The following is a 24,507-nucleotide window of genomic DNA, read 5'->3' on the forward strand; positions in this document are numbered from 1 at the left end:
ACGATAACTGGGTTCTATTCTATAGGCGAACAAACAGCCAAAATGGGCATCCCTCACAGCACACACTGTCAGAGTTGTAAATAACCAGAGAAATAGAAAACAGTCTTCCATTTCCTTAATATGTGAATGCCTTATGAAAGAAGAGCATGTGAACTCTTGGCAAACCACTGTTCGAGAGGGTCGAACAACTGCCTGGCTTAGCTGTGGATTTACTGCGTCGTCGTTTCGGTGAGCAATTGCTCTTTCGTCTCGCACCAGTGGATTGGCCACTAAAATCACACCTTTGGACTTTTATTTGTGGGAGCATGTAAAGTGTAAATGCTTTGTGGATAAACCAACTTCGATTGCGGCATTGGAAGCCAACATTATTAAAAGTTATTAACGAGATACCGACCGAAGTACTCCAGCGAGTCGTTCAAAATTGGTGTTTACGGATGGCCGAATTGCGGCACAGTTGCGGTCACCATTCGAAAGGGATTATCTTTAAAAATAAATGTCATGAATGGTTCTACACAAAAATAGTAAAGATTGCCCAATCAAATTAAATTTTTGTTGCTTTACTTCATTTTAAAATTCGATACCTCTAAATTGATCACTCTTTATATTTAAGTGCAGGTCTGAAGTGGCAACTTTGCATTTCATTGATTTTTGATAACTTCACTAATACTTATTTCTGTATTTAATAAAATAGAATCCCAATCAAAGCATGTATGTATATTTTATTCAGACTTTTGTAAGTCGGCTTTTAATAAAGTCTGCCACTCACTCTTAATCTCTAATCTAATAAGTTTTGACTTTGACTCTACTTTCCTTACATGGATAAAGTCGTACCTTTTCAATCGTGAATGTGTAGTTGTTGTCGATAATGTATCTTCTTATCGTTTTATTACCTCTTTCGGTGTCCCTCAGGACAACATTTTCGGCCAGTTGTTCTTTGTAACTTTTATTCATTATCTGAGTTTTTTTTATATGCAGATGACTTTTAAATTATACTATATATACTATACTAAGCCTGTCTGATTCATACAACCTTCAATCAACTTCAACTCCAATCAGACTTTGAAAACAATCGTTATTGTGCGGCAGTATTCTTAGACGTAGCTAAAGCGTTTGCCAAAGTGTGGCACAAAGGCTTACTCCACAAAATAAAAATAATGATTCCTTTTGACTACTATCTTATCATAAAAAGCTACCTAACTAACCGAAGTTTCTATATTAAATATGACAATCAATGTTCAGATATTCATCAAATAACTGCTGGAGTTCCGCAAGGAAGCGTTCTTGGACCTCTACTATATGTTTTATTCACCGCAGACATACCACCTCCTGACGAAACTAATTCATCAATTGCTACGTTCGCAGACGATACAATACTACTGGCATCGGATAAAAGCTTAACTATCGCTACTGAAAAACTGCAGCGATACACAAACGCAGTTAAGGAATGGTTCGATAATTGGTGCCTAAAAATAAATGAAGACAAAACCGTACAGGTTATATTTACTACCAAAACAAAATTTACTGCAGTTCCAATAAAAATAAATGGCAAAGCAATTACAATTAAACCAACTACTAAATACCTTGGAATACATTTGGACTCGAAACTAAATTGGAATCACCACATAAAGCAAAAGGTCAAACAAATAAAGGAAAAACTTCGACAACTTCATTGGTTAGTCAGCACAAAATCCAGACTTACTATACAGAACAAGCTAATATATTATTGTACAAAGCCATGATTAAACCAATCTGGCTATATGGACTACAGGTGTGGGGAACGGCTAAAAAGTCTCACCTAGTAAAAATTCAACGACAGCAATCGAATTTTGACCATGTCTGACAGGTACACGAAAAATGATGACATCCACAGGACTTTTAATATAGCAACAGTAGAAGAAGAGACCAAAAAAATAGCAAGAAGCCACTTTGAAAAAATACAGGAACACAATAATGCAGAAATCAACAAACTTCTGGAAAGGGAAAAAAACACTGAAAGACGCTTAAAGAGAACTCGACCAAGCGACTTAATGAATGCTAGAAAATAATAAATGTGCAAAGGGGTTAAATTGCTGTTAAAGTTTTGTAAAATTGTAATTATGTAGAGTAAAACTTGTATTGAATATTATTTAATTGTATATAGTATTATTTCGTTTATTTTAATTTTTATCGCTTTGGCACTGGTCATTAAGCGATGTATGTAAATCCTGGCCAAATTGTTAAAACGTACTTAATGTTAATGGACAGATGTATACAAATAAAGGGGGGGAAAAAAAAAACAAAAAAAAACAAAAAAAAACTTCAACTAAATATTAAGAAATGAGAGCATTTTCATTTCTAAGTGAAACCATTTAATCTCTTTCTCATATTTAGAACTCGCGTCTAAAACCTCTTAATGAAATTACTGATTTGAGAGTAATCTTTGAATCCACTTTGAAGTTTCGTAGTCATTTGAATTTTCTCAAAGCCAAATCGTATTCAACACCCTTGCCGTTGTTTGGAGTTTTTCTTTCAATTTTACGGATCTATACACTTTGAAGTCACTATTTACTTCACTTGTACGATCCAAGCTGGGGTATGCTGTCTTTATTTGGAGGCCAAATCATCAGTGCCGCATCGGTGGACATTCAAAAGAAATCTGTTCTTTTTGCACTCAGATATTTGAGCTTCACTGATCCGATTCTTTCATACAATGCAAAGTGCGCATTACTAAATTTAAAATCGTTACAAAGTAGAATAAGTATACTTTCATTCTACTTTGTTTTCGATATTATAAACCGGACTGTTGACTCGCCTTTACTCTCAGAGCGCATTCATTGTCACATGCCTTGAAAAAATCTTCTTTTTCCTAGAGCGGGTTAGAAGTGTTTATGCCTCGAAAGCACCTTTGATTAGAAAGTTGAATGAATTTAATCATATGTCAAGGTATTTGGCTTTTGATTTATCGCTACCTTAATATAATTTACCAAATTTATCTCTCTGCCCAACTGAGGATGATTGTCAAGGAGGCTGAGTTTTCAGAGTTCTGGATTTACTGCATTAAAAGATAAATCTTTATGAAGACGGAATTTTCACACTTTAGAATCGGCGATGTCTCTCTACGATTAACAATTTGAATTAGGAGAGCAAACACAGAACATTTGCAACCTAATATTTTCTGTCATCGCCCATTGTTCTGTGAAAATCATATTCTAGGGATCAAAATAAGAAACTTTGCCGAAGGAACCATACCTCTAAAACGAATTCTGATGTCTCCGAATTTGGGTCGAACTTTTTAGTTTCTTTTCTCATGTAAAGGCCAAAAAATGGTGATATTTTGAGATGATTGTATGGGGAACCCCCCAGGGGAGTTCCAGGGGGTGTGCCACTGGCATGCGTGGATTGGCCGTCCAAAGTTAGTGGGGGTCGGTCATACATTTGGACTCGATTGGAGCACTCTAAATGGGTCAAAGTGGGAGTTTTCGTTCGACCCAAATTGGGGGACATCAGAATTCGTTTTAGAGGTATGGTTCCTTCGGCAAAGTTTCTTATTTTGATCCCTAGAATACGATTTTCACAGAGCAATGAGCGATTTTTAAATCGACCCGCCCTAGCCTACAAGTACCTCCAGATATGCCAACGAAGAAGGTTTCTACTCAAACGGTCAAATTTCGATCATCTGTCGAGTACCTAACTATACAGCTCAAGCCAAATTACTTCTTTAGTGAAAAAAGGCCAACTTTATCTGCCACAGAACCCACCTTTAATTGCTATTACTTACTTGTTGGTGAGATAAGCGAGCAAGACAACTATAAAATAGCAAGCCGAAAGCCAAGAAAAAGTTCAACAGTTTTACTACTTGATCAACTGAAGCTCTATTTACAAATTTGACCAACCTAAAAGTATGTCAAACTATTTAGTACAACTGACTGCAAGGCAGCGGAGTACTGAAAAATACATAAAAATTGCATTTACGAATGTACAAGGCAGCTGACTGCAGCTGCACCGAAGCAGTAAATGTAACTGAAGTTGCAACTTGGCTAGAGATCTCATTAATGTATGTAGGTGTATTTACCGGTGTCGTGTTGTAGTATAGAGTAAAAAACTTGTGACAGCGTAAAGCTGTTGGACAGGTGGACAAGTCCGGCCGACATTGTTGGTAGAGTACTTTTAGGCGGCCAGACCCAGGAGATGAAAGAGATTAAGAATGAGACCGAAAGGTAGGAAGGAAGTTGACGTTATTTATTTTCAAGTTTTTTCTTCTTCATTATTATACTTTAGTTGGTGTTTTTTGTTTTACTTTTTTATTCAAACATTATTCTTTTCAAACTTTTCTCCAAATAAATGGCACAAAAATGTTCAAGTTGCTGAACAACAGATGCAGCTGCTGGCGCAATTTTCACAATTTTCTATGGAAAAGTGAATTTTTAAGTGAAATTCGGAGGTATGCTCGTATACAAATATGCACACTTTTAGGCGCTGAAGCAGTTTTTAGTGTATATTTCAATTTGGTTATTTACTTAGACTATATATGAAAGACTTTAGGTAACACTTCTAATATTTTAGTCCTACACAAGTGTAGAAAATTTTCCATGCATACTTTTAGGCTTTCTTGGAAAGTTTTACATGCGTTGTCTTGTGGTTCCTTTGACTTAAAGGATTTAATGTATTTCTGCCTCTAAATTACATTTAAGTGAAAATCGGAGGTGTGCTCCTGCACTATGCACACTTTTAGGCGCTAAGGCAGTTTTTAGTGTATATTTACATTTGGTTTTTTTCTTATTTTAAATTTGAAAGACTTTAGGTAACACTTCTAATATTTTAGTCCTACACAAGCGCAGAAAATTTTCCATGCATACTTTTAGGCTTTCGTGGAAAACTTGACATGCATTATCTTGTGGTTCCTATAACTTAAAGGATTTTATGTATTTCTGACTCTAAATTACATTTAAGTGAAAATCGGAGGTATGCTCGTATACAAATATTCACACTTTTAGGCGCTAAAGCAGTTTTTAGCGTATATTTACATTTGGTTTTTTTCTTAGGTTAAATTTGAAAGACTTTAGGTAACACTTTTAATATTTTAGTCCTACACAAGTGTAGAAAATTTTCAATGCATACTTTTAGGCTATCGAGCAAAACTTGACATGCATTGCCTTGTGGTTCCTTTAAATTAAAGGATTTAATGTATTTCTCACTCTAAATTGCAATTAGAATAATTACAAACACACTCACATACATGCATACGTTTCAGCTAGACACATATTTAGACGGTAAATTATTGCGTGCGTAATTTTTCACACATTAAACTAGAATAAAAGTCTGCGTCTAGTCTGCATCATTAATAGATAACAATCAAATATGCGACCACCGTCGATTTGTTAGTCTAATTAAAAACTTGACTGCCTAGAAACACAATACACGCCTACAGCGCGCCTAAAAGTATGCTAATTTGCCAAGAGAAGGCTCGGCCCTCGCGGTAGCTATGCTGCAGCGCAATTTAGGCAAAACAGGCAACAACAAAATATTTCGAAAAAATATTTAAAAAAAATATCCCTAAATAAGCCGAGTAAAAAATGCCAAAAGCAGCTACCATAAAATAGCAAACCTTCCCATGCGCACAAGACAAGTCACTGATAAATAGAAACAAACAAACACAGCGTAATAAAAATATGAATCACTAACTCTTAAACATACAACAGCGCACACTTACTTACACCGAGCGCAGAACGCCTAAAAATATACCTCAATACACATTCATAAAATAATATAGTTAAACAACTTAGTTTACAGTGAGGAAGTTGCAATTTTTGGGGCAAACTTTAACGCGCTGGCATTTACATACCAGGCGGGGCAGTCGCTCTCTCTCTCTTGCCCTCTCTCTCTCTCCCTCTCTCCTATACTGATTTTATTTTATTTCAGCTGTTTGCTCTTTTCCGAATGCTTAAAAGGTGTTTAGAAATTAGAAATGTAAACAAGGCCAGGCACAAAACGAGGCGCAGCTAGAGAAAAATAAATTACACACAAAGACGAGCAACTGGGACAACCAAATGAAAAACTAACTTTAGTTTTTATGCGTTCATTTGCTTTCGTCCTTTCTGGCGCTTTACTTTTCGCTCCACTCGGCATATTTGGCCTTTCTGGCCTTTCAGCACACCTTGTCGCACTTTTGTGTGCAAATATTTTCACTTGAATGTCAGTGGCCAGCAAAGTGTACGTAAATTATATTTAATGCGCCTAAAAGTATGCCCACATAAAAACACCGAAAGCTGCACGGCATTAATGTAGTGAAAACAAAATTTACGAAAAATGTATGATACTTTCCGTCTGCAGTTAGTTTTAGTGCACTGCTTTGATTTAAAATCCGTTTTTTTTCTTTGTTGTTTCTTCTCTTTCCAGAGAGAATGAAAACTTTTAGGAAATGTGAAAGGTCTAAGCACCCAAATATTCTAAATGCTGGTGCAAAAAACTTGTTGCAAAAGGGGTAATCGCTAGCTCTAATAAAGTATAAATGAGCTTAAACGGACGCTGCTGCTATCTGGGGCGTTTAAGTGCACAGTTCCAGTGCTCATTTGAGGCATAGCTCTTGAGCACTGGATAGCATTAGAGCCGGTTATGACAGGCAGGTGTATACAGTTTGGTTAATACTTGAACGAATCACTTAAAATATAAAAAAAATTATATGAATTAGCTTACGAGGTGTTGAAGCTAACTTTTTTGTCATATGCACCCAACATTGTAGTATGGCGCTTGCATATTTAAAAGATATGAGGACGCGCTGCTGTTACAATTCTTTGTTATTGTATTACATAAGTAAAAAATACACCCTATACAGTTTCTTCGCATAACAAATGGGTTTCGCCTTCAAAGCAGAAAAGAACTTCTGCCTTCAGCAGACGACCACAACTAGAAATAAATTTTCATTACTTTGGATTTTGAATAACTTAATTTGACAGAGTTGAATGTATTGCATACAAACACAAGTTCGGTCTCCATATCATACATGCCATGCTGCTAGAATTGAACAAATCTAGCAAGTATTCTTACATTTCGCGTTGCGGCATTTACTCTTCTCGGATTCTAGCCGCACCTATGAAGCGCGTTGCTTATTGATTAACTTAAAATCGTTGCAGAACAGGAGATTAATCTCATCTTTGCCTTTCATTTTTGTCTTCATCCGTGGTGCAGTCAATACCCGACGCGTCCTGAGAGAATTTTCTTTAATATTCCGATTAGAGCTCTTCGCAGTTCGCAGGTGTTCTACGTTGGTCTCTTAAAATCTGTTTTTATGCTCGAAATGCTTCTAGAGCCTTACCGAAGTTCAATAAAATCTCTACAATCTTACAGATGGATTTATCATTTTCAAAAGATCGTCTATTGAATTTTTCTTTAATTATTATAAATATCAGGTCAGTCCATAAGTTCGTGCGTATTTTACCTATAGTTGCACTTTTGAACAATTTGTGTACAAAAAATTATTCGCGGAATATAACGGAACTATTTAGATTTTCTTTCTGCGCAAAAGTGGTTTTCAAAATTCCTGGTAAGTGGTGGTAACTGCGACGTGGAGGATGCCCCGCGCGCTGGTCGCCCTGAAGTCTTTAACTTCGCCGCCTTACTCGAACTCGTGGAAGCCTCAGCCAAATTTGACAGTCGATATGATAGCTCAGAGGTTAAATTTATCGCCTGGAACAGTTCACAGGCACCTGGTTCAGTTGGGAAATGTTTCAAAGCTGGGAAAATGGATTCCGCATAGACTTTCCGTCCCCAACCTTCAGCAGAGAGTGAATGTGTGTTCTCAGCTGCTGCAACGGCTTGAAAATGAAAGTTTCTTGAACCGTATCGTCACTGGTGATGAAAAATGGGTCCTTTACAATAATCCTGTTCGCAAACGCCAATGGTTAGACAAAGATGAAACACCAGAATCAACCCCTAGAGATGGTCTTCACCCCAAGAAGATTCTCCTGTCTATTTGGTGGGATATGGCCGGTATTGTTTATTATGAACTTCTGGAACCAAACCATACGATAACTGCTGATTATTATTCCCATCAGCTATCAAACCTGAATGAGGCACTTAACAAAAATCGACCGTCTTTAGTGAATAGACGCAAAGTTTTGTTTCACCACGACAACGCAAGACCTCATACCGCAAGGCAAACATTAGGCAAGCTGAACGAGCTCGGATGGCAGCTAGTGCCGCATCCACCATACTCTCTGGATATTGCACCTTGTGGTTATGGTATCACCTTTTCCGTGGACTTCAATCCCATATGAGTAACAAGAACTACTCCTCAAAAGAAGCTATAAAAAGGGATATCGAAGCGTATTTTGCCCCCAAGGACAAACAATTTTTTTAGCAGGAAAATAAAAATTTGCCTAAACGTTGAGAAGACATTGTAAATAATGAAGGAAAATATATTATTGTTTAATAAATACTTCAAACATCTTTTTTATCAATTTTTAAACCACCTTTAAAAAGCGCACGAACTTATGGACTGATCTGATATTTGACTTAGTTTAGATTAATTTCTTTAAATTCTGTATTTTTTGATTAAATTCAATTTAATATAAAACTTGAATTTGGTTTAGTTTTACTAAGTTGGACTTCACTCTTTTATTTTATTTTATTTAAATTAACTTTATGAAATTTTTGGTTTGATTCAATTCATTTAGTTGGACTTAATTTTTTTAGTCTTATTTCAATTAGTTGTATTTGATTTAATGTTTTGAGATATATCTAAGTTAATTTAGGTGAATTTAATTCAATTCGATTGATTTAATTTAATCTATTGTTCCAATTTTATTTAGTTAGATTGGGTTTAATCGAGGTGAATTCTTCACTTTAATTTAATTTGATTATTTTAAAGAAATGGTCATTGATTGATTCAATTCATTTTTAAATCATTCAAATTAACTTATTTGGAATTCATTTAGTTTAGATTAATTTACTTAAATTCAGTATTTTTAGATTCAATTTAATTTAATACAATATAATTCTTGAATTCGTTTTAATTCTACCTAGTGGGATTTCATTTAATTAAATTTAACTTAATTTTTTCGAACTTTACTTCATTGAGTTTAATTTGATTCAGTTTCTTAAGATTGACTCTACTTATTTAATTTAGATTAATTTAATTCTATTTCGATTAACTTACTTCATGTACAGTAGGTTCTGTTTTTATGCGACTTTTTTTTTATGCGGTTTTGAAATAGTGCGGTTTTTTTTTAATTAAAAAATGCATGTCGACCAATCGGGAATTGTACATATAAACAAGATTCTAAACCAGCTAAGCAAAAACTCATCACAGATTACATCAGAAATGCTAACCCTACAAGTATGGAACCGCCTGCATCACCATCCAGATCGGTCGTGTACATTTCCTCAAGTGACGAAAGTGATTTTACGCCAAATCCTAAATGAATGCGCAACATGTGGGTATTGTCTGATTCTATTTCTGACGTAAATTTATTTTTCGATTCTGACGTTTCTTAAATAAAGATAATAGGTCTATTTATAAGTTCGTGCGGTTTTACAACAGATGGCGTAACTTGATTATTATTCCATCGATCCACATTTCCAAACATTCATTGGAGAGCTACTGTCGTAAGGCACAAACGTCAGTATAAGTTTTTTATTTGAAGCGTAAACAACAATATTTTTACCACACTTGAAAATGTCGAATTTCGTGCCAAATAATGTGTTTTTGCGGGGAATTCTTCTTCATTATTTTAATATGAAGAAAAAAGCAGCCGAAAGTCATCGTATCTTGGTGGAAGTTTATGGTGAGCATGCTCTATCTGAGCGAACGTGCCAGAAGTGGTTTGCACGTTTTAAAAGTGGTGATTTTGGCTTGGAAGACGAAGAACGCGAGGGTGCGCCGCCAAAGTTCATGGATACCGAATTGGAGGAATTGCTCGATCAAGATCCGGCTCAAACGCAAGAAGAGGTTGCAAAAACTTTGGGAGTTGATCAATCAACCATTTCCAAACGTTTAAACGCCATGGGAATGATCCGAAAGGTAGGCCATTGGGTGCCGTATGAATTGAAGCCAAGAGACGTTGAACGCCGTTTTATGGCATGCGAACAACTGCTTCAACGGCACAAAAGAAAGGGTTTTTTGCATCGAATTGTGACTGGCGATGAAAAGTGGGTCCATTACGACAATCCAAAACGTCGGGCAACGTATGGATACCCTGGCCATGCTTCAACATCGACGTCGGCGCAGAATATTCATGGCCTGAAGGTTATGCTGTGTATCTGGTGGGACCAGCTGGGTGTTGTGTATTATGAGCTACTGAAACCGAATGAAACGATTACGGGGGATGTCTACCGACGACAATTGATGCGTTTGAGCCGAGCACTGCGAGAAAAACGGCCGCAATACGCCGATAGACACGACAAAGTTATTTTGCAACATGACAATGCTCGGCCACATGTTGCACAAGTGGTCAAAACATACTTAGAAACGCTCAAATGGGATGTCCTACCCCACCCGCCGTATAGTCCAGACCTTGCGCCATCCGATTACTATCTCTTCCGATCGATGCAACATGGCCTGGCTGACCAGCACTTCCGTAATTACGATGAAGTCAAAAAATGGATCGATTCGTGGATTGCGGCAAAACCGACCGAATTTTTCACAAAGGGAATCCGTGAATTGCCAGAAAGATGGGAAAAAGTAGTAGTAAGCGATGGACAATATTTTGAATATTAAATTTGTAACCATTTTACGTCAATAAAGTTTCAAATTTCGAAAAAAAACCGCACGAACTTATTCATAGTCCTATTATAATTTTCAAAAATACAATATTTTGTTTATGCGATTTTATTACACTATTTCAGATTTATGCGGTTCCTAGCACTTTTGAAACGTATCTATAGTTTTACTATAGAACTGGTAGCTTTTTTTATGCTGTTTCTTGCGGAACGTATCTACCGCATAAAAACAGAATCTACTGTATTTTAATTTGTTTCACTTGTCATTTAACTAAAATTCACACGATTTAATTTTAATAAGTTGGATTCAATAAAACTTAATTTAGTGGAACGTAATTTAATTTAGATTAATTCTAAGAATTTAATTTATTTCGAATCATTTTATTGAGACGAACTTAATTTAATTAATTAATGTAAACTTTTTTAATTTTTTATAGTTGTTTAATTAGGTTTATTTTATTAAGACAGTCAGTCCGTCTTTTATTTATTTAGATTAATCTAATTGAATTTCGTTTTATTTAATTGAATTAATTTTAATTTGGTTTAATTTTGATAGGTTACATTTCACTTAGTATAGACTGACTTAATTTCATTTAGTTGGCCCTTACTCAATTTTGTGTAGTTGATCTTAAACAAAATTCAGTTCAAATAAATTGAATTTAGTTGTATTTAATTTATTTGGCTGAACTAAATCACATTTATATTAATTTAGATTGAGTTAATTAATCTTAGTTTAATTTATAAAATTTAGTTCAGTTTCATTTGATTGGACTCAGCCAAAATTTTGATTAATTTTATTTCATTTTAGAAGGTTTTTCTATTTTACTTTAACGGCAATTCAAGTCGGTTTCAACTCATTTTATATACTTTAATTTCATTTAGACTTCCGCTTAAACAAACGAGGCTAGATTTCATTCGTCAAAACAAAAACCCATAAAAAATAATACTCACACATATTCAAGCGCACTTCTTTGCCATATTCGACGAGTACTAATTTGGTGCTTATCTACCAAACATGCAATAATATGAGCTTACATATACTTAGGGAATTTTAAAAGATATTTTTTTCCGAGAGAAACATAAAAAGCAGAGGTAAAAAGAGGACCTCATACGCACATACTTTCAAAGATTAACTTAACTTATATGAAATTATTTAGCATACTAAAGTACAGAGACGCACAAACGAAGTCTGCGAATAAGTGCATGTTTGTGTGCGTGAGTGAAAGTTATACGAATGTTCCAATATGCTTTTAGGCGATTAAAAATTATGTGCACTCAAAAGTCTATGCGCAATGAAGCAAAGAGATGAAAATTTGATACGAAATATAGATGTTCATGTGTATGAGTGTGTGCGTGTGTGCGTGTGTGTGTGTGTGTGTGTGTGCGTGTGTGTGTGTGTGTGCGTGCGTGTGTGTGTGTGTGAGTGTTTGCGCGAATACAAAAGTCATCGTATTGCGCGCATTTATTTCAGGCTGGATGGAAAGCCAAAGGCAAACCGCAAACATGACAACTTTCTCACGCCAATTTCTCACTCCTCTCGCCTCCGTGAATCAGCTGGTAAGTCAGTCAGTCGTACGAGTACATGAATAGTACGCAGCAAGCTTTCAACAGATAATTCAATTTGGTAATAGGGTAATGATATACGAATTTATTTCTATGCACTTCTATTACGCTGCTCTATGGACGACTTTATTCGCTGGTATATCAAAGCTTTCGGTAGATTTCTTTTAGCGGCAAATTTCATTGGTAATTGAATAGTTAAGTAAATTTTAAATAAATAAATTTTAAAAATTTCACTACTGTTTTGGTACATTCAAGATATTTCATAAAGTTTATAAACCTTTCCTTTTTCCGAAATAGCAATGAAGTAGAAAGAGAATTTAGACAAAGTCCTCTGCCTCTGCTTCCAAAGGCAGTCTGGCGCGAATGGTGTTGGATAGCAGAGCATAGAAATAGCAGCAAAGTAAAAAGAAAATAGTATCAGTTTTTAACGGAAATAGCAGCGCATAAAATACTGCATATAGCAACAAAGTCAGTAAGTGGCAGTGTAGTGTGGTTTAAGGCGCTACTACCGCCGTACACTGAGATTGAAGGCAAAGCAACTTGTATGACTGATGTGGTAGAAAAACAAAACAACACACAAAAAAAAAAAAACAAAAAAAAAAAAAAAAAATAAGTAAAAGTGAGGAAAACCGTAAAAGCGAAGGGAATTATAAAACAGTTATGAAAACATAAGTACCAAAGAAATACAGAAAAAACTAGAAATGTTAAAAGGAAAAATAACACACACTAGACGAATGACGAAAAAGCAACAAAACCTATATTATAAAACAAAAATATGATGTGTGTATTTAACGAAGTCGCAGGAATAGCTAGTATTGATGAGAAAACTGGCAATAAATAGTTATTTAAATTTAAGAGGTAAGTAAATTTACAAATTTAAAAAATTCGATTCATTCTAGTCACTTTATGAATAACTATCATACAATTAGGTGGTTCACAAGGTATCATAAGTCTTGTATTGCCTCATCTTGTAAAGCTGTTAGCCGTTAAGAATTTTATAGAGGATTTAAAGCTCTAACCACCTAATTTTTTAACTGCGTGGAAATTCCTAATATGACTTATATGCCACCTTACGAACCCCGTAAATATATTTTTTAACCATTTAAAGTTCAGGACATACAATAAAACGATACTTACACAACACTCTTGTGGCTACCTCAAGTACATCTAGAGTATCCACACAAAATTCTAAGTCAATTATAACAAAAATTTAGGAGACATAGCCCGATTAAGTTCCGACTCTTAGGCTAGGTGGCCCATTTATGCAAAAATCCTTGCACAAATTTTGCACATAGGAGCCATGCATGAGCCTATCAAAGAAAATAAGCATTTCAACATCATATTTGATTCCATATCGACCGGCTTTTAATTGAAAGCTCTATCGTAAATCTTGAGAAAACTCATTTCAGTTAGTAATAAAGGGTTAAGGGTTAGTAATAAAGGCTTAGGGGTTTGCTCCAGGTGGCGGATGCCTGTCATAAGAGGCTACTAAGAACCACTCCTCAGCCTGTTATTTATGAGTTAACTCAACGATAATAGGCCGAGCGAAACAAAAACGGCTTGGTGACGATGGGAACACTTGTCGTGCTTGTGTGTCATTTCGAATTTGGGGTTTGGTGACGTGCAAGTGATAGTAACATAAGAGATACTCAATCTGCTTGTATGCATATTCGTTTGGGGCCCAACCAAAACAAAGCTCTGTCGACCGATTTTTTCTTAACTTTGAACTTTTTTTTTGGTTATAAACACACCATTTGGAAGCTGGTTGGTTGGTTGGTTTAGATGGTTATTCTTCCAGAATCCAACTAGCGCTTCCGCACCATTTTGTGTCCACATCTTCGTTACCAACTTGTTTACCAGTTATTTACAACATGACTATATCCAGTCTGTGCGGTTCAGGAACCTTATCAGTATGGAAGCTATTCTGTGTAAAAATAATTCCCATCGTAATCAAAACTGGTCAATGCAAGTGATTTTGTTGTATGCCTTTCAGAAACGGCTTCATCGCAAAAAACTAAAATAGCCCGTATTCTCTCTATATAAAACTTTAAAAAAGGAAATAATAGATAAATAAAAGAATAAATTAAATAATAATAATACTGATTTACTTCTGAACCACAAATGTGGAGATTTTACGAAAATTCGTATATTCCAAGTTATGCCTAATTTTTCCTTGCGTTTTAAAAGGAGGATCTAAAAATAAGAGCATCTAAGCATTGTTTTGGCATTTAAGTACTGCACGCTTTTCATCAGGCGGTTGAGAGGTGCAGACGTTTATTTGGTGAATGGGAGACGACTTTGATCAAAAAGTTCGTGCACAGGGGCCAGGTGACGCTCTCAGTCAACTGATTTGAGTTATGTTTTCTTTATCACATCTGTGATTAACATTCCTTCCAATATTAACATTTCTTTTCGTCATTGTTTAAAATTTGTAAAAGTTACGCCCTCTGGAGTAAATCTACCTCTGCAAGTGTTTTCGATTTCTAACAGTTTCAAAAATGGATTTGAATTTGCAGAGTTTGTATTAAATTTTGCATCAAAAATGGATTCAATGAGCGAAAACCTTAGAAATAATGGGAAATTGCTACGGAAATGATACTATAAAGAAACCCCCCGACAGCCGTTTATGAGTGGCATGAACGCTTCCGAAGAAATCATGAGTCCATCGAGAATGACGAACATAGTGGCAAGTCGTCGACATCGAAAACTGATGAAAAGATCAGTTAATTGAAAGAAAAATTAATAATAACCGCAATTTAACCATCAGAAAGCTGGCAAAGGACTTGCACATTGCTTATGGATCCGTTTAGAAGCACCGTGTCGCTACAAAAGTTAGTCTCAAAGTACCTGAATTTCATGCAAAAAAGGGACTGCGTTGATATTGCGGGGCTTAATCCGACCCAACATCCATCAAACCCATCATTACAAAAGACGAGAAGCGAGTTAATGAGTTCGGCACGCAATTCAGACATTAGGTGCGAGCTGCGAATGAAATAAGACCAAAAAAAACCATGTCGTTTTCAGTCAAAAAAGGAAGCGGTGCACGGGGTTTTTGTGGATTACAATGGTATTGTACAGCACGAATTTTCGCCAGAAGATCGGGCAGTTAAAAAGGACTATTTTTTGGGCGTTATGAGACATTTATGTGATGCAATTCGCCAAAAATAAAGGACTTGTGGGAAAACAGCTCGTGAATTTTGCAACACGATAACGCACCGTCGCACAGTGCCATCGCTATCCGTGAATTTTTGACCAAGAACGAAACAAATACCTTCCGACAGCCATCGAATTGACCTGGCAGACTGGGATGTTTTTGTTTTTTTTCTATCTGATCGAGTCACAGAACTACTACTGGAAACCAGTACGGCGCTTTAACCCCTTGCCGGGCTTTAACGAGTCTGGCACGTGATGAAAATTTTGGTGCAAACATGAATATGACGAGCCCGGCTCGTGAATAGATCGTCGGATTAAACATAAACATCACAAGCCTGGGTCGTGAATGAATGTTAGTTTCTATCCGTATGCCATCAGAGTTAGTCACGAGTCTCATAAGTAGTTTATATTATTCTGATCTGTTTACCACGTGTTGACGCGTAACACTTGGATCCTGAGTTTCGTCGAGCTAAATAGCACAGCATGGGGTTAACAGTCGAAAGGAAGCAATGTCCTAATCGAAGACGGCTCTGATGGGTATACCGAAAATAGAGTTCCAAGAACGTTTTGAGAGCTGGATCAAACGCTGGCATAAGTGTGTTGCAGTTGATGAGGAGTACTTCAAAGGCGCTAATGTGACTTTTGAGGAATAAATCTAGTAGTTTGAATTTTCTTTTGGATTCTTTAAGCTTAATTCTCAAGCTCCCAAGCTTGAGTGAGTCGAAAAAAGTGTTTTTTCGTTATTGAATTAAATTCTGTGTATACATATGTAGCTTTGATGGAAAAAGGTAGACAAAAAACCAAAATATTTTAAAAATTTAAGAAATTTAAAAATATTTAACAAATCAATTAAAAAACAAATGTTTTATATCTTAAAAATGTACAAAAAAAAATTTAATTCACTTTTTTTTTTATTTAAATTTATTTTTAGTACCTTAAAAATGTCAAAAAACTGTTTAATAAATTTCTTAAAATTTTTTATAATTTCTTAAATATTTAAAATTTTAATTTGTTTTTTTTTTAAGAAAATTATGTTTTAAAATTTTACTTCCACATAAAGATAATTTTAAAGGATAATATTCAAGCAATGATTTACTACGCCTTTACCATATTTATTTAATCATTTGGTTGAAAATACTATTTGAAAAAAAAATTTTTTTTTTAGCACAACATTTTTGATTGAAATTTAGCAGGTATGATTAATGGATAGTTTTTTCAATTAAAAAATGGGTGTTAACCAATGAAAGATGGAAGGTGTAGCCAACGCCTTTGCTACTCTAGAATAACTTTGGAAACAAATTTTCTTTTTTTTTTTCTTTAGTGACTGATACTGGGAGCTGAAGGTTTCACTTGCTGTTGAGCGTTGCCTACATGAAAGCGAGAAATATAATAAAGATAATTCGCATCTACATTTTCGATTATGAATTTCAATTAGAGTCATTTGAAAATTATATACACTTATGCACGAAATTGTTGTGTCTCTAACGAGTGCACATATATAGGAATGGGGAAAAAATTGTTCATTAAAACTGAATGTCCGAAAACCAATTCATATCAAACTAATATAAAAATGTAATTAAGATTATTGCGAGGATAACAATTAAGGACGACTGTCGTAATCGGAAGCGGGAATGCTCAGCTATACTGTCATCATTTCTACATTCCCGTTTCTCTTTTTCACCACTCAACTGTGTCACTTAAGCGCATTAACCTTTTTAATGCTGTGACCCGCATAAATAAATAATTCAATCACCTGCTGTCAGCTACGAAATTGCAGAAGAGCATAAGTATGTATGTATCGTATGTATGTATGAACAGCTGTGATGGCAATAATAGTAGCGCGAGATATTATGAAATTGGACTATTTAATTATTTTTTATTTCATTTTTTTATGAAAATAGTTTGTACTACACAAAAAAAAACAATAATTAACTTAAAGTATCAATTTTAGTACAAAATTTAAGAAAATGTTCATTATAATTTCAAACTTTTCTGTCAGCATTTTTAGGCATGCAATTTTATAGTCCATTGAATTTTGATGTAATAAAATTTATTTTTTATTTTCATTAACATTTCCAGCTTTTTTGTGTTTTTAGAACGTATTTCGGTATGCAATTTTATAGCCCTTTGAATTTTGGTATAGCAAAAACTTCTTTTTAATTTAAATTTTTTTGTCAGAATTTTTTATAGCCCATAAAAAAATATAGTCCAATAAAAAAATTCGTTAAAATTTTCATTAAAACTTAAACTTTTTTTTCAGAACATTTTAGAAAATTTTTAGGTATACAATTTTTTAGCCCATTGAATTTTGGTATAATTAAAAAATTCTTTAAAGTTTTCATTAAAACTTTAACTTTTTTTGTCAGAATTTTTATAGCCCTTTGAATTTTGGTATAATAAAATTTTTTTTTTAATTTAAATTTCAACTTTTTTTGTCAGAAATTTTTAGGTATGCAATTTTATAGCCCATTGAATTTTGGTTTAATAAAAAAATTCTTTAAAATCTCCATTAAAACTTAAACTTTTTTTCTCAGAATTTTTTGAAAAATTTTAGGTATGCAGTTGAATTTTGGTGTAATAAAAAAATTCATTAAAATTTTCATTAAAACTTGAACTTTTTTGTCAGAATATTTTAGAAAATTTTTAGGTGTGCAATTTTATAGCCCATTGAATTTTGGTATAATAAAAAATTCTTTAAAATTTTCATGAAAACTTTTTCTCAGAATTTTTTAGGAAATTATTAGGTATTCAATTTTATAGCCCATTGAATTTTGGTATAATAAAAAAATTCTGTAAAATTTTCATTAAAACTTGAACTTTTTTTCTCAGAATTTTTTAGAAAATTTTTAGGTATGCAATTTTATAGCCCATTGAATTTTGGTATAATAAAATATAAGTTTCAAGTGGCTCACAATTTGCGTTGATTTTTGACGATTTTTTCTTGGCTGCGGTTTTGCGAATTTTCTGCATATACAAAAAAATTTCAAACATTCATTATTTGGAAGAAAATGCATAGCAAAGCCAAAAAAAAAATATTAAAAATCAACGGTATTTTTAGTCACCTTAAGCTGACGCTATATGATAACAAAATTGAATCGGTTACTAAACTGCATACGCAGAATTTTTCTACAAATTCCGAACAAAAAAGTTGAAACTTTTCTGAAATTATTCCAATTTTTTTAAAATCCACTAAAAGCGTGAAACTTTGCGTTATTTGGTTTTTCCTGTAGTATGAACCATTTTTCTTACATAAAAAAAAATGTATTAATAAAAAATTTACTACTACTTTGACTACTATTACTGTCGCTCTGCTATTATTTTGAACACCGGTGTATGTATACGTATGCACAAAAGAGAAAAATATACTCATTCCAATTGCCCGCAAACGTGATGCCGTCAAAATATAAGGACATACGCGGGCACAGCACAGCACACCAAAGCTACAGGGAACACACACACACAAATACATACAAATACAAATTTCTACTGCCTGCGCTCGCTTGTGTATGCTACTGAATGACCGAAAGACCAAATTTTGTAAGCCACAAAAACGAAAATCTTCAACATTTAACATAACCTAGAAATACACAAAGTGTGTGTACGTTGCTGCAAGCTGGAAGAGACGGAGCTGAGTGAATGCCACTTGTAATGTGGCCAAAAGTGTACACATTAACGATGGTTCACCGACCCGGTTTGGCTGTTGCTCGGACCGTCTGCCTATTTAAATTGTAAGTTGTAGTTTAGTTGGTGTAAAACTATTACCGGTTATCCGGTACCCGCAGTCGATGATTCCTCCTCTACACTTCTACATTCGCCCATACATCTACATATACATATGTAAGTTTGTATGCATAATCAAAATATTTCCGCATTCCGGTAAACCTTTTCACACTTGTGTTTATTCATACATATATGGAGGGATTTGATGCAACGTGAATATGGATGATTTGTATGTATGCATGTAGGCGCATATGCACTTATGTTTGACAGGTCTTGCCGGAAAATGGCATGAAATCATTACCGGCATATTTTTCAACTCAAAGTAGATTTAGACTGCTTACACATAAACCTAAATATTTTCTCTCTATGTAGAATGTGTGCATGTGAGAACATGCACGTATGCATGAATTAGTAGTACTTAGTAACAGAAAATTTGGCACTACTTTTGAATTTAAATATCCAGATTAGTTGCACACTTGAGCATTTGTCGCCAAACATAAACACCTTTTTTGCTCCAGATGAGTTTACCGCCTCCACATATCACTCTAGGATCAGCGCTAACTACTTTGATGGCAAAGGGCTAAAATACAATACCCACGAGGGTACAACGAAATAAAAGCTTAGGAGTGTTGCTCCATGAGATACGGTACTAGGACCCCCACTATGGAATAAAATGTACGATAACGATTTGCGACTCAACGTCCCGAACCATCCTAACATAGTAGACTACGCAGATGACATTTCACGTTTGATAGCAGCTAAGCATCAATCCCAGATATTCGCGTTTGCCAATGCCACACTAAGTCTTATAGGCGAATGGCTGGACTCAAGAGGATTTGCCCAAGCTGAAAGCAAGACGCAAGCTGCTATTGTTAAAGGCAGGAAAACTTATGAATATGTGGCCTTTCATGCTGCAGAAGTCGTGGTTAACAAAAACCTTATCAGCAAGTATTGGGATATCAAAATAGATGCTTGGCTATGCTTTAAAGAAAATCTTAAATAAAAATGAATATTCGGCGCGTACACTTCTGCTAGGTGTTTGGCCGAACTCCTCCTCCTATTTGGCGCGTGCGTCTTGATGTTGTTCTACTAATGGATGGACCTTCAGGTTTAAGCCGACTCCGAGTTTATAAAAAATTAGCCCCAATGCTCGTGACTCAAAACGGAATAGAGAGCGGTTTTTAGTCGAAGTTCCCAAAAGTCGGTGTTACTCTAAGATGCGCTAGGTTGGGCAAATGCGCTCGACACTAAATCGACACAAACAAGGTCTTGGATCTATAAGTGCATATAAAATTTATATTCAGGGGGTAAGGTGTGCATTTCGCCCAACAACTAGCCTACGCTCAACAGATCTCCTAACTCAAGAAACTAGTTTCCAATCTTTTGGTGAATTAAATTCCCACGCGAAAGGAATGGTAGCTTAAATTAGCAGTCAAGGAAGATACCACCGTACTTACACCGATGGATCGAAGCTGAATTGCGGCATTAGCGCCGATGTATATTCGAAAGACGTCGAGCCTTCCAAGGCGTTTTACCTGGGGAATGTGAATAGTAGCTTTCAAACAGAGGTTCTCGGAATAAGGGAAGCTTGCAAGGTAATCAGGAATCATCCACAGCAACTAAAAGAATCAGGTATTTTTTCAGATAGTCAAGCAGCCATCTTAGGTTTCAAGTCACCTACAACCAATTCAAAAACCGTCAGACAATGCAAAGAAGAAATCAATTTACTAGCACGCACGACAGACACATCATTCTCATCTGGTTACCTGGCTATAGGAACATAGAAGGAAATGAGAGCGCTGATTAGCTGGCAAGACAGGGCGATTCTATAACGAATGCGAAGCGAATCTTAAGGCGTGCGCAACAGGGAGATCTTCTCACTACTCCAGAACCAGGCCGCTGACAGATGGACTAACAAACGTGGCCGTATTTCAACAAATGCAGAACTGACGAGTTGTTACGAAAGGCAGAAACAGACATCTTTAGGATTACGTCTACAGTAACTTGCCATTGGCCTTTCGGAGACCATATTAGAAAAATGTGGTGTCCGTATAACTGTACAGATGTAGAAGCTGCAAGCAAAAAGATTCCAAGGAGACAGACTTCCACAATTTGTGTGAATGCCAAAGTCTTGGTGCCTTGCGACAAGGAATGTTGGGGGAATTCTCAATGAATAATTTGGTAGATATTGCAGAAAAGAAAAAAGGCAACATAGGCAGATTTATAGTCAAATCAAGATAGTTTGACTAACTAACGGCAGTGGTTCTACTAGTGGTGTATCAATATGACATCTTTTGTGCTAATTGACCGACCACTAGCACTGAAAGTAAAGTTACAAGGGATGTGACGAACTGGCAAAGATGGCGGGACGCAAGTAGAATGGGACGATGGGTTGATTAATAGCAAATCTCGAAGTATGGATACATTTTTCGCATGTAGAGGTTCATATACCTCATATAACCCAGTTGCTTACTGGTCTCGGCAGCTAGAAAGTAATAACTCATGTCATACTTGCGCTGGAAGCGCCACCTAAGATATTGGACAATAAATTCACTTGTGGAATGTCTTTAAAGCATACAAAAAAACGTGAAAAATGTCCTGTAAATATGCATCGATCGGCACCGAAATTGAGTGCAGTTTGCAATGTTGCATCAACAATTATAATAACACTCAGAAGAGCTGATCAGGAAAGCAGAAGAGTCTTGGTAAGTTAACTTGGTATCTTAGTCAGTACGGCTAATCGGGCGGACCTCGTGGTCCAATCACCTCCCGATAAAATACCTACCAGTAGTACCGAGTTGGAAACGTTAGTAGACAGTAGCAGGTTTTGTGAGTTAAAGTTTCGCACTGATGGCGTATACAGGATTTCAATGTCTCTTCCTCTTATTTAATCAAACCATCTTGATTTGTCTATAAATCTGCCTATGTTGCCTATTTTCTTTGCTGAAATTTCTTTCGTACCACAGAGAATTCCCCTAGCATTCTATGCCGTAGAGTACCCAGACTTGGACACTTGGGAGACTGTCTCTCTAGAATCTTCTTGATTGCAACTTCTACATCTATCGTTATACCGCTATCCTATTTTCTTGGCATGCTCTCCGAGTTTATTCTTATTACTTTATTTTATTTCTTGTTCTTGTATATTCTTTGTTTCTTATTAATATACTTTGTTTTATTTTTTATTTTTAATTGCATTATTTAATTTCATTCCTTTTGGAGTATTTTATTCTGCTAAATTTTCTTATTTTATGTAATATATTTCAATTTAATAACACAATTTTCAAATACGTAAACTTAATTTTTTTTTTACTTGATTTATATAATTTTTTTTACTTTAGTTTGTTTTATTCCTTTTTTTATTTATTCATTTTATTTTATTTTAATAAGCCAAAGACCATAGAAGAGCTCAAGAACAACATTCGTGAGGAAATAGCTGCTATTCCAGCCGAAATGTTATCTAAAACTATGGAAAATGCTGCAAAACGGGCACAATACGCCGTACAGGCTCAAGGCGGCCATTTGAGAGATATCATATTCAAAAAGTGATGTCAACAAATCTACTTGACCCAAATAAAATGATTATTATCGTCAACATCAAAAAAATTGTGCTTTCCTTTGATTTAAAAAAAACACATGGGTCCGTCGAATATGGAACCCAGTACTTCTTATTATTTTTTTTATTTTTATTTTTTTTTTATATATTTTACATTATTTTATTTAATATTATTTCATTTAAGTTTTGCTTTATGTTATATTTTTTACATTTTCGATTCAATATTATTTCGTTGTATTATGTTTTTTAGTTTGTTTTATTTCACATAAGTGTTATTTTATTTCATTTTTGCCTTTATTATTAATTAATTTAATTTTATTAATTTATTTTAATTTATGCTTTTTTATTCTGCAGTATTTTTTAATTTTATTTCGTTTGAATTTATTATATTTTAGGTTATTTCTATCCTTTAGTTTTTCCTTCATTCAGTATTCAGTAAATTTTATTAATCAAAAAAAAAACACACTCAAATATTTGCTGCTTCTATTTCAGATTTTAGACATTATTTAAAAAATATATTTTTAATATTTAATTTTTTAAAATACTTGAAATTTCAAAAATTTCCCAGAAAAATATTTCCACACGAGGCTTTAGTTTACTGTAGTGAACGCTTTATTTAAAATGTATGAATTTGAAATTTCGATTTACCATTTAAATTATTGTGTTGCAATATCTGCCTATAAAGCTGGATATGATGACTTTTATTAAAAAAATTGTTTTTGTATAAGTACATATAAATGCGTACGGCTGGAGGTTTTAAATTTTTGTGCGTTTAATTTTTGGACTAGGTATAAATTTCACTTTTTCATCCCAATAACTCTTAAATTGCTACTGAATTGGTTTAAAATTTATTTTTCACGTTTAATTTTTATTTGATAATTTCAAAATTATTTTTTAGTTGTTACGCGTTCGTACGTCGAATTTGATGCGACTATCGTAAGCTAAATTGAATAACGGTAAATTAGAGATGATGTGCAGCAAAATTCACAAACAATCAACTTAACGCGAGAAACGCGACGAATTATTGAAAACAAAAACCGCAGCTTAATGAGCCAGGAATCAGTTGGAACGTCACTGAACAGCCAAAAGCATTTTCGCGCTTAATAATTTGTTGTTTTTTATGCACCACAAAATTTCGAAAATTTCGCTTTACAACAACTCAAGTAACAAAGAATAAAATTAACAAAGAAATAAAAAAAAAACACACAAACAAATATAGGCAGCGAAATCACAATTGGAGCTAATCGAGCTAACTGCCTCGCTTGCCGTTTTCGCGATGCAAGTAATACCGCAAAGAAACGAGGGGACAAGGGTGGGAGTGGAAGGATATTTTAGTGTAGGTCAGGTGGGATTTCGTGTGAATGCACGAAGTGGCAATTTTTATTCGTGAAATTATATTTTTAATAACTCGACCAAATGCATCCAGCACTTGATTTTCAAACACTTTGCTACTTTACATTTTATTCCACACAAAAGCACTATCAAAATTTGATTTTGATTTTTTATTTGAATTTTTTTTTTTTTCAATTTTATGTAGCGAAATTTTTCGGAGGTATGTATTTTCTTATTTTTTGGTATTCTTCACTAAAAAAAAAAACGGAATGTACGACGTGCGCGTTTCGTTAATTCGCGTTATTATCCTTTACATCCTGGCCAAACCCGAAATGCTACTAAACGTGTCCCAAAAAACCAACACGATGCCCAACGGCGGCTAATGGCACATCTTGGCACTGCACGGATGACGAGCTGGCTTCGTGTCGGAATTCAACACGAACGTTGGTAGTCACCGTTAGCTAAAAGGTGAGCGAGCGCAACAACGAAGC

The 24,507-nt window shown here is 34.8% G+C and overlaps 1 long non-coding RNA gene across 1 annotated transcript in view; it reads right to left on the reverse strand.

Moving 5' to 3' along the window:
- The window catches only part of LOC128865104 (uncharacterized), an 89,246-nt gene extending 65,390 nt beyond the window's left edge, over positions 1-23,856 (reverse strand). Inside the window, exon 1 of the long non-coding RNA XR_008454743.1 lies at positions 23,333-23,856. This is a non-coding gene — a long non-coding RNA (uncharacterized LOC128865104). The remainder of the gene's footprint in view (positions 1-23,332) is intronic.
- Between the last annotated feature and the right edge of the window lie 651 nt (positions 23,857-24,507).

The sequence above is a fragment of the Anastrepha ludens genome, chromosome 5 (genome assembly GCF_028408465.1).
Source record: "Anastrepha ludens isolate Willacy chromosome 5, idAnaLude1.1, whole genome shotgun sequence".
Taxonomy (NCBI): Eukaryota; Metazoa; Arthropoda; class Insecta; order Diptera; family Tephritidae; genus Anastrepha; species Anastrepha ludens.